Source organism: Macrotis lagotis, chromosome 1 (genome assembly GCF_037893015.1).
Source record: "Macrotis lagotis isolate mMagLag1 chromosome 1, bilby.v1.9.chrom.fasta, whole genome shotgun sequence".
Taxonomy (NCBI): domain Eukaryota; kingdom Metazoa; phylum Chordata; class Mammalia; order Peramelemorphia; family Peramelidae; genus Macrotis; species Macrotis lagotis.
In genome coordinates, this window is record NC_133658.1 from 10,483,549 (window position 1) to 10,493,548 (window position 10,000).

At 38.2% G+C, this 10,000-nt stretch overlaps 1 protein-coding gene across 4 annotated transcripts in view; it reads right to left on the reverse strand.

Moving 5' to 3' along the window:
- Nucleotides 1-10,000, reverse strand: part of DGUOK (deoxyguanosine kinase) — a 47,320-nt gene that overhangs the window by 35,854 nt on the left and 1,466 nt on the right. For 3 of the 4 annotated variants that reach the window (XM_074195171.1, XM_074195166.1, XM_074195170.1), the window contains exon 2: nucleotides 2,589-2,701. The gene's annotated coding sequence lies outside the window, so the exon portion shown is untranslated. Of the gene's footprint in view, nucleotides 1-2,588; nucleotides 2,702-9,336 lie in introns of all 4 variants that reach the window. The other variant, XM_074195168.1, reaches the window with a different exon arrangement.

The following is a 10,000-nucleotide window of genomic DNA, read 5'->3' on the forward strand; positions in this document are numbered from 1 at the left end:
AATATAAAAATGCACTTAATAAATATACTTTTAATATTGTCATTTTTTTGTCACTGTTCATTCTGGATCTTGGTCTATTTCTGTTTTTTTCTCTCCCCATATATGCTTTGACGCAGTGACAATACTATTAGTTCCACACTCTAAAGAAATAAAAAAAAAATCCATCCATACAAAAATATTTATATTAGCTCTCTCTCTGTCTCTATCTCTCTCTGTCTAAAGAAATAGAAATCAAAATAATCCATCAGTTGGAATGAACAAATTATGGTTTAGGAAGGAGATGGAATATTATTAACATAAAAAAATCATGAAGGATATGGTTTCAGAAAAATCTAGAAAGATCTGAATGAACTAATGTAGAGCTAAGTGAGCAGAATCAGGAAAAAAATTTATTTACAGTAACAATACTATTGTTAAGATAAACTACTCTGAAAGACTTAGGAACTCTTAGCAACATATGACTGACCACAAATCCAAAGGCTTCAAGCTAAAACATATTAGCTCCTCCCAGATGAATCGATGAATTCAGACAAAGATTGAGGCATAGTCTTTTCTTTTTAATTTTTTTTTTTTTGGACATGACCAATGTGGGAATTTGTTTTGCAATGGAATTTTGTTTTTCTTGCTTCTCAGTGGAGGTGGAAAGTGGAGAATTTGGAACCGAAAGTAAAATAAAGAGAGAAAGGATATGTATACAGCAGGAAATGTACAAAAATTTTCATAGCAGTACTCTTTGTTGGAGCAATGAATAAAAACCAAAATAATGACCATTAATTGTAGAAAAAATCAATGATGGCATCTTAATGTAATGGAATACGATTATGTCATATGAAATCACAAAAGGAATGGGTTAAGAGAACCTGGGGAGGATTACATGTAATGATATATCCAACAATTTACATAATGACTAAAAACATGAAAAGGACAGCTAGGTCTAGGTGGTACAGTAGATAAAGTTCAAATCTGGCCTCAGACATTAGCTGAGTGTCCCTGGGCAAGTCCCTTAATCCTGTTTGTGTCATGACAAACCATTCCAGTTTCTTTGCCAAGAAAAAGCATAAATGGGATCACAAAGGAATGGACATCATTGAAAAGTCTGACCAACAACAAAAAACATCATAAAGAAAAACAGCTTTGAAAGCTTTAAGAACTCAATGCAATGATCTATTATAACTGCAGAGGACAGATTATGAAACCTGTTATTCACCTCCTGAAGAAGGCTGGAAGCACCAAATGGGACAATACTGAGATGGCCAAGGTGTGGGTTTGTTCTGCTTCATTTGACTAATTTATTATAACAGAGGCATTTACAATTTTAGAGGACAGGGTGGTGATACTGATTATGGTCCCTCAAAAGGGAAGAAAATAGGGTCATTAAAGTACAAAGGAGACATCAAAGGGAGATATACTGGTTAGCCAGGTTTGAAGCCATCATGTTGAGTTGTTTATATACTTAGCTAACCAAGATGTATATATAATGAAGATTCATGTTTCAAACACTGCTTTCTTTTGCTGTTCTTTGTATATGGAAGCGCTCATGTTGGCTGGTGTTTGTCAAGATCAAAATGACAACACAAAATAAAAACAACCTTAAAAAGCAAGTATACACTGGGGAAAATATGGGCACATTTAACTCTCTGGCTGAAGATAATAACTTTCAGAAATAAGGAGATAGTCTCAGTATACTCTGCCTTCATGAAACCTCACCTATTGTATTGTTTTCAGGTGTTAATATCACAGTTCAAGAATGACAATGATAAGTCAAGAGGGTCCAAAAGAGGGGCAGCTAGGTGGCACAATGGATAGAAAACTGGCTCTGGAGTGAGGAGGAGCTGAGTTCAAATCCAACCTCAGATATTAAATACTTACTTAGCTGGGTGATCTTGGGCAAGACACTCAACCCCATTGCCTTGCAAGAATCAAAAGAAAGAAAAGAAAAGAGTGTCCAAAGAAGAGTAACAAGGATGGTACATGAACTGGAGTTCATGGCATATGAGGATCAATTAGAGGAAGTGGGCATGTTTGCCCTGAAGCAGAGAAGACTGGTGGTGGTGGTGGGGAGGGGCAATGATAGCAACCTTGTAGATGAGGGACAAAAACATACTCCATTTGGCTCTAAAGAACTGAACCACATCAAGAGCAGTGAGTGAAAGTGGCAAAGGTGCTAATTTAGTTTTTTTGTTATGAAAAACTTGGTCATGATGAAAGCTTGTCCAAAAGCAAAACGACAGTGGATTTTCCCTCCTCAGGAGTCTTCAAGTAGACAAAAGCACAAACTTTCAAAGTATTCCCTACCTGCATGGATACAAGGTGGACCAGGACCCTTCCTGGTCTCAAATTCTATTACTCTAATATTAAATTCTTTAATTTCTATGGCTCCAAGGCCAGGGTCCTTTGTACCAAACTTATCTCAACCAAGCTTCACCTCGTGTCAGCAATGATATTGGCATGAGGTTGACTCAAGGAGACAGAAGTTATTTCTTGCTGCACTCACAGAAAATTCAACTATGGTAATAATCAGTCTATTCCCTGCCCCTCTGCCCCCCCCCCACCCTTGTTGCCAGGGCTCTAGCACTTTGCAAACTTACTGCTGGTGTGCCAACAGCCTGGATGTTCTGCCATGTTGTTACTGGTTCAGAGGCAATGCGCCATTCTGGGAAGGTTTTCAGGAGTAACTTCACAAAGGTAGATTTCCCCACAGCTGCAAAAGAAACAACATTTTATAAATTATTTTTTTCATTATCAAAAATTTATTTCTCTCCCTCCTACTCTCCCCTATTCATGTAGGGAAAAATGAAAACCAAAACCTTTCTAATAAGCACAGTCAAACAAAACAAATTTCTACATTGACCATGTTCCAAAATGTATTTCTCATTTTGCATACTGATTCCATCACTTCTCTGTCAGGATATGAGAGCATTCTTCATTATCAGTCCATTCTTTGGAGTCAAGGTTAGTCATTGTGTTGAACAAGGTTCTTAAGTCTGTCAAAGCTGCTTGTCTTTACAATGTTGCTATTATATAATGTTTTCTTTTTATACATATATAATTTGTTTTTTTGGTTCTTCTTACTTTAATCTGCATCCGGTCAAATAGGTCTTCACAGGTTTCTCTGAAATTATCCTTTTTGGGGGGGGTTCTTTCTTTTTTTTTTATTTTTGTAGGTTTTTTTGCAAGGCAAATGGGGTTAAGTGGCTTGCCCAAGGCCACAAGGCTAGGAAATTATTACGTGTCTGAGGCTGGATTTGAACTCAGGTACTCCTGACTCCAGGGCCAGTGCTTTATCCACTGTGCCATCTAGCCACCCCTGTTATTTCTTATGATATAATGCTATCCATTATATTTACATATCCTAACTTTGCTCAACCATTCCTCAACTGATGGGCATCCCCTCCCTCTTGGTTTCCAGTTTCTAGTCTCTAAAAAGGAGCTGCCATAGTTTTGCTTTTATGAGTCTTTCCTCTCTTGCTTTGCTTTATCTGGGGTATAGGTTTCAAAGTGTATTGACAGGTTAAGGAATATGTAGCCTATTAACCTTGGTGGCATGATTGCAAATTGCTTTCCAGAATAGTGCTGCAAAATTCCTCTAACAATGAACTGATATAACTGTTTTTCTCTAGACTTTCCAACATGTTAGGGCAGCTAGGTGGCACAGTGGATAGAGCGCTGGCCTTGGATTCCAGAGGATAGGGGTTTGAATCCAGCCTCAGACACTTGCTACTTATTAGCTGTGTGACCTTGGGCAAGTTACTTATCACTGATTGCCCTCATTGCATCCAGGGCCATCTCCAGTAATCCCCATTCTTATCTGGCCACTGGACTCAAATAGCTCTAGAGAAAATGAGACTGGTCTCTCACTCAAATCCAATTCATTTGCTTGTCATGGCATCACCTCCCTGATGTCATGGTCTTTTTCGAAAATGAAGGACAAACATTATTATTAACATGTGATTTTCCTTTTTTTCCTCAACTTTGCCAATTTGAAAGGTGTCAGGGAAAACTACAAAATTAAAATATATTACTCTAATTATTAGTGATTTGGAACCTTTTTGCCTATGGCTATTGAAAATCCGATGTTTCATTTTTTGAAAATTGCCTGCTCATATCCATTTATTAACTGGGAAATGGCTCTTCTCAATTAATTAATTAATTCATTTATTTTATTTGTGTATGTATGTATGTTTTTGTAAGGCAAATGGGGTTAAGTGGCTTGCCCGAGGCCACACAGCTAGGTAATTATAGTGTTTGAGACTGGATTTGAACCCAGGTACTCCTAACTCCAGGGCTGGTGCTTTATCCACTGCGCCACCTAGCCGCCCCTGAATGACAAACTCTTATCTGAGGAGTGGTGGTCTTTGGTTTTGCAAACCCTAGGATAATTGTTCATTTGCTTCTCTATATTCTTTTATTTTCATTTCTATATTGTTCCAGTGATTTGTAATATTTTTGAAATCGGTATTCTTCCCAGTTTTTTCCCATGAGTTTTTTTATCTTTTCCCTTTCATATGGATTGAATCATTTTTCTTAGTTCTATAAAACAAACCTTTGAAGTTTGGCATAGCACAGGATAAATTAAGTAATATTGTCATTTGCATTATAGTGTTTCAGCACAAATGGCATTGTGTAAAGTCTGACCATGTCACTTCCTTACTCAAGAAGTGTCAGTGGCTCACTATTATCTCTAAACACAAAGTCCTTTGCTTAGTCTGAAAAAACCTTTTTTTATAATTTTTAATTTTTTGCATTTTATTTTTATTTCCTCCCAGTTATACACAAAAATAAGTTTCAACATTCGCTTTTAAAACCTTGGGTTCCAAATTCTCTTCCATCCCCCTACCCCAAAACCCCCTCTTTAAGGAAGCAAATTATTTCATACAAGTTGAAAATGTATAGTCAAGCTGTAAAATTAAACAACCCCCCCAAAAGAAACTTCAAGAAAAATGAAATTAAAAAATTATGATCCAATCTATATTCAGTCACCATCAACTCTGACTTTGAGATGGACAGTATTCTGTATCATAAGTCCCTGAAAAGTCCTTTGTAATCTGATTCCTGTGTACAGTTAGGTGGCAGTGGATAGAGTGCCTAGAGTCAGGAAGATCTGAGTTCAAATCTGCCCTTAGACTCATACTGTCCATGTAACCCTGTTTGCATCAGTTTCCTCATGTGTAAAATGAGTTGGAGAAGTGAAATAGCAAACCACTCAAGTATATTTGCCAAGAAAACCCCAAACGGGGTCACCAAGAGTCAGACACAACTGAAACAACTGAACAATAGCCACAATTTGGCTCTACTCAACATTTTTCTCCTTGCCTTTCTACTTTACAGTACAACCAAACTGATCTTGCTATTTCTCACATGAAATATTTCCTCCCTAGACTCTATATTATAGACTTTCTTCTGAACAGCAAAGCCCCCTTACTGCTCCATTTTAGGATTCCTATCTTTCTTCAAAATACAGTTCAAATGACATCTCTCCTTCCTATTCTTCCACTGCTAGGGATCCCTCCCCCAATAACTTTTTTGGGGGTATATACACACCTTCAGCCCCTCCATAGGTAGAGAGTAACTTCCTGAAGCTGAGTCGGAAAGCAAATCTTTGTAAAAACAGGTTGAAAGTGATTGAGTGAGGGAATGAGTGGTGGGAGGTAAGTAATGTGGTAAGACAGTGTTGGGTGTTGACTCAGTAAGACCTGAGTTCAAATTCTGCCTCTGATGTTCAGGAGCTGTGCGATCGTGGACAACCCTCAACTGCCAATTCCCTATCTCTCTAAATAAGTCTATTAATACCTACAGAGTCTTTTAAAAACCTCATCATCACTACTAACTTGTATGGCTATGTGATTTTTTTTTTTAGGACTTTGCAAGGCAAATGGGGTTAAGTGGCTTGCCCAAGGCCACACAGCTAGGTCATTATTAAGTGTCTGAGACTGGATTTGAACCCGGGTACTCTATGGCTGGTGCTCTATCCACTGCGCCACTAGCTGCCCCGTGGCTATGTGATTTAAATGAAATAATATATATAAAAAACATTTTGTGAACTTTTAAGTGTGATGTAAACAAGAGTCATTCATTAACAGCTGCTTAGCTATACTGTTTCCTTCTCCTTTACAACCTTTTATAGGGCCCATCCCCCTCCCAAACAGGGGCTACCAGGATTTTCCTCATGCTTAGGCTACAGGAGCAGACATATTGAGCTCAAAGGATCTATATGGAGCTGAAAAACCAAAAGAGACTTACAGAAAGGAGAAATTCCAACTTGGGAACCTTTCAGCTGGGAATATATCACATGCAAAGCTGAGGCACCTATCAATAAGCTTGTGATGCTGTAGCCCAGCTCTAATGGATGATGAACACAGGAAGATGTGCTCAAGAGGGCAAAGTTCTAGGGCAGCTAGGTGGCACAGTGGATAGAGTATCAGTCCTAGAGTCAGAAGAATCTGAGTTCAAATTTGGCCCCAGACAGTTAATACGAATTTAGCTGGGTGAACTTAGGTAAGTCATTTAACCCCACTGCCTTGCAAAAGAACAAGAAAAAGAAAAAAGATAAGACCCAGTTCTTCTTGGTACAATAGCTTTGGAGTCACAGAACCCAGATTCCAATCCCACCTCTGAACCCTGTTACCTGTGTAGTTTTAGGTAAATCAAATAACTTCTAGGTCTCAGTTTCTTTGTTTATAAAATACAGATGGTTGGACTTGATAACTTCTTTTTAAAATGTTATTAAAGTTAAATTTTTATATTTTATTTTTTCAATTACATATAAAAACAATTTTCATAATTTGTTTTAATTTTTTAAAATAAAATTTAAAATTTTCTAATTCTCTCCCATACTCCCCTTCCCCTAACACTGAGAAGACAAGAAATTTGATAGATTATACATGTGCAGTCATGCAAGACATATTTCCATATTGGTCATATCGTGAAAGAAAAAACTGACCCCCCCCAAAACCTAACCAAACCCACAGAGAATAAAATATAAAAAAAAGTTTACTTTTATCTGCATTCATATTTTATCAGGTCTTTCTCTGGAGATGGAGAATATTTTCCGTCATAAACTTTTCAGAATTGTTTTAGATTATTATAATGCTGAGACTACCTAAATCATTCACAGAAATGTTTGTTATTGTGTACATTGTTCTCCTGCTTCTGCTCACTTCCCTTTGCATCAGTTCATGTTAACTCCTTTTAGGTTTTTTGCAAGGCAAATGGGGTTAAGTGGCTTGCCCAAGGCCACACAGCTAGGTAATTATTAAGTGTCTGAGACTGGATTTGAACCCAGGTACTCCTGACTCCAGGGCCGGTGCTTTATCCACTGCACCACCTAGCCGCCCCCTTTTAGGTTTTTCTAGGGACCATCCTGCTCATCATTTCTTATAGCATAATTGTATTCCATCATAATCATCTTCCACAACTTATTTAGCCTTTCCCCAACTGATGGGCAACCTCTTAGTAATTTCCAGTTCTTTCCACTACAAAAGGAGGCACTATAAATATTTTTATACAAGTAGCTACTTCTTTTTTTTTTAAAGATCCTTTTGGGATACAGACCTAGCATGGGTGCTAGATTAAAAGGTATGGAATTTTATAGCCTCTTGAGCATATCAACCTGATAACTTCCAAAGTTTTTTCCATCTTCAAACCCAGGATTCTATAAACTAGAGCTTCTGCAGGGGAATAGCCTCTACCTCAGGAATCAAGAGTGAGCATAGAAGGTACAGGAGCCTGGACTACAATCATGCTTGCATAAGCATCAAGGACAGAGGCAGCTGCCCCAGGGTAACCAATACAGAGGACTTGAAAGAAGTTTTCCTTTGGCCTTCAGAGGAAGAGTGGAAGACTCAGGATTCAGGCAAAGAGAATTAGTTATTAGAAAGACAGGTTTGTATAGGATCCCCAGCTTTTCCCTATGGTTGGCACTGATATCATGCCTTTTTTTCCTTGTTCTTAATAAGGCAATGGGGTTAAGTGACTTGCCCAAGGTCACACAGCTAGGCAATTAAGTGTCTGAGGTCGGATTTGAACTTAGGTCCCTCTGACTCCAGGGTGGTGCTCTATCCACTGTGCTACCTAGCTGCCCCTGATATCATAACCTAATGAGAAACAAGCCATGCCAGGGCTCATTTGGCAACCAGAATCAGTGAAGTGATTAATGCAACCCACCTTTCACAAGGTGCATCTTCTCAAGTGGGCTAAGAATTATGGCTGCCTAATTGGGGCAGACCCAGGTGGATATGATTGCTGTTTGGGTAGGTTTTCCAGACTCTCACAAAAGAGGAATCTTAGTGGCAATTGGATAACATAGTTGTCAATGCTAATAACTAGTTTAGGTCTGTAGCATTTTAGAATTTGCAGAGCATTTTACATATTATCTAATTTGATCCTCACAAAGATTCAATGAGGAAGGTGCTAGTATTTACTTTTCTAGATAGTGAAACTGAGGCCCAGAGTAACAGGTGCAGGAACAATAATACACAAGAATAAGCTGCTTACCTTCTAATACTGAGAGATGCTATAATTATGAACCCTATCTATAATCGCCAAGGATCATTTCTGTTGTTCAGTCATTTTCAATTATGTCCAACTCTTTGTGACCCCACTTGGGGTTTTATTGGCAAAGATACTGGAATGGTTTGCCCTTTTCATTTCTAGCTCATTTTACAGATGAGGAACCAGGTTAAGCATCCAGGATCACACAGCTGGTATCTAAGAATGTATATGAACTCATGTCCTGCTCACCCCAGGGTTGGTATTCACTGACAATTTAGCTGCCTAGGGAAGAGTTGGGATTAGTTCTCTTATATTGTGATGATCTTAAGAGACTAATGGGAAAAAAGGTATACAATGGGGAAGTGAGAGGAATGGTGGGTAAAATTATGTCACTAAATACAATTAAACATCTCAACAAATGAGGAGGGGGTAGAGGAAGTAGCTGACAGAACTTCATTCTCATCTGAATGGAACAATACATACATACATACATACATACATACACACAAACTCAGTTCCATTTAAAACTATCTCTCTCAATGGTTAAGTAGGAGGGAAAAGGGAAGAAAGAAGAGCGAGGCAATTAGAGGGAAGATAGATTAATTAAATTAGAGGTTCAGCTAAGTAGCACTACTACTACGACAGAACATTGGGCCTGGGCTCAGGAAGACTCATCTTTTGTTTTGTTTTGTTTTTTTTGCAAGGCAAAGGTTAAGCTAAGTAAATATTAAGTGTCTGAGGCCAGATTTGAATTCAGGTCTTCTTGACTCAGTGCTCTGTCCACTTTGCCACCTAGCTGCCCAAAGTCTCATTTTTGTAAGTTCAAATTCAACCTCAGACACTTACTAGCTGTGGGACCCTGGGTAAGCTGTTTGGTTCAATTGTCTCATCTGTAAAAAGAGGAGAGAAGAAGGAAATGGCAAATTACTCCAGTATTTTTATCAAGAAAACCCCACAGGAGGCTACAAAGCATCAAGTATCACTGACATAACCAATTAATAATAACAGACTGAGGGAAGGATTAGTTCTAAGCAAAACAACCTCTAAGGCTGTACAAAAATGTTTATAGTTTATAGTTAAGATGGCAAAGTTGGAACTCGAAGATTCCCCCAATAATTTGGGGAAGGGCTAAACAAAGTATGACATATAAAGGTGATTTAAAAAAATTACTGTTTTTGGAGATGGTTACAAAGAAACCTAGGGAACTAACCTGAACACACACAGAGTAAAGTGTGCAGAACCAGAAGAAAAATGTAAACGATGATAACACTACAGTAAAGATGAGTTTTGAAAAATTTAGGACCATGGGTCAGTATAATCACCAAGCAGACCTGGAGAGGACCAAGGATGAAAAAAAGCAGCCCACACATCCTGATGGAAAAATGATGGACTCACAGTACAGAATGAGGTGAATGTGTGTGTATGTGCTGTGCATACTCATGTATGTATGTATGTATGACTTGGACACAGTCAAGGTGGAAATCTGTTTTGCTTGACTATACATATCTAT